General features: G+C 39.8%; 1 pseudogene across 1 annotated transcript in view; it reads left to right on the top strand.

Moving 5' to 3' along the window:
• Positions 1-579: 579 nt before the first annotated feature.
• The window catches only part of LOC110427568 (putative carbohydrate esterase At4g34215 pseudogene), a 1,594-nt pseudogene continuing 579 nt past the window's right edge, over positions 580-1,594 (top strand). The window contains exons 1-2 of the transcript XR_016352081.1: positions 580-1,260; positions 1,528-1,592. The product of XR_016352081.1 is annotated as a putative carbohydrate esterase At4g34215 pseudogene (transcript). The remainder of the gene's footprint in view (positions 1,261-1,527; positions 1,593-1,594) is intronic.

Here is a 1,594-nt window from a genome sequence, read left to right as displayed (position 1 = left end):
ACTCAAAATTGGCCTTTTATAAATTTGAGGGGATGACTTCAATCTACACAGACTCAATTCGAATTCAAGTTTGGGTTCAAATGCCTCAATATCACTTAATCCACTTGCATCTCAAGCTATATTTGGCAAGCTAGTCATGCTACTCCACCTTACATGCCATCTTCAACATAATTAGAACCAGGTATTATATATCATGTTTCCTTTTAAAACGTGTAAGTATTGATTATTGATGTGTGTGAACTTATAATTATTAGTTGAGTTTCTTATTTCGTTAATTGATGTGACATTTAATGAATTATTAGCTTAAATAGGTTTAGTAAAAAAACTATAAAATGCCTCGACTGGCTTTAGGTTATGCGTATGAAAACTAGTTATAGGTTATGGGAATCTATTCTCAAGCTTCAATCATAATCAAGGGAAATAGCCCAAGTTGCAACTTTCTCTATCATTGTGCGAAAGTGCGTCACTCAACTGACAACAGTGTCACATTAGGCAATACCTATCCATCTTTAATTCAAAATCTCCTCGAACTTATTACTACTATATATTAATTACAAACCGACCTTTTTGAGTACCTTCATTGTGTATACGTTAGCACCAGCAAGAAATCAGTGTCATAATTCTACTCCTAGACTAAAGATATCAGGGCAAAAAAGAAGTGCAATGGTAGTTCTGTCAAGCAACATGTTCAAGTCGGTATCATTGTTCTCTATGTTGCTTCTTGCCCGTTCAATTTTAGGGCATAATCCTGCTCAGGTCGTCTTTATCCTAGCAGGACAGAGCAACATGGCAGGCAGGGGTGGCGTTGCCAGTGGCAAGTGGGACGGAAGTGTCCCGCCACAGTGCCAACCCAACCCTTCGATTCTCCGACTCACTGCTAACCTCACTTGGGAAGAAGCACGCGACCCCCTCCATGATGACATTGATGTGGGAAGAATTTGTGGGGTTGGACCCGGGATGGCATTTGCTAATGAGATTCGAACTCGTGGCTCGGGGATTGGCGTGTTGGGTCTGGTCCCTTGTGCTGTTGGTGGGACTGCCATAAACAAATGGGCAAGAGGGAGTCATTTGTATAATCAATTGGTGACGCGTGCCAATGAGTCAGTGAAGGATGGTGGAGCGATTCGGGCCATTTTGTGGTATCAAGGAGAGAGCGATACTGGTACTAAAGGGAATGCTGAGGCATATAAAGGGAAGTTGGAGAAGCTCATTCAGGACTTGCGCTCTGATCTAAACCTACCGTCTCTTCCATTTATCCAGGTTTTTACTTAATCAACTGGACTTGACAGATTAATTCCAGAACTTGCTCTCAATAATTTAGGGTTGTAGAATAAGTATTTCACCACAAATTTTTGAGCAGAGAACATTAATTGAATAAGGTAATTTTCCCTTAGGGTTAACAGTTGTCTATGTTTTGATTTCAGAAATTATTGATAAAGATATCCTTATTTGATAGAATAAGCATTTCACTAAAAATTCTTAAGCAGAAATCCTTGAACTTTAATGATCTTGTGCATCAACTTTCAGGTGGCACTTGCATCTGGAGAAGCATTTGTAGAGATAGTGAGAAAAGCCCAAATGGAGATCAACCTGC

Source organism: Theobroma umbraticum, unplaced genomic scaffold (genome assembly GCF_002168275.2).
Source record: "Theobroma umbraticum cultivar Fairchild unplaced genomic scaffold, ASM216827v3 scaffold_106.0, whole genome shotgun sequence".
In the NCBI taxonomy this organism is placed as follows: Eukaryota; Viridiplantae; Streptophyta; class Magnoliopsida; order Malvales; family Malvaceae; genus Theobroma; species Theobroma umbraticum.
The sequence above is the reverse complement of the archived record's forward strand: the minus strand, read 5'-3'. Positions and strand labels throughout refer to the sequence as shown.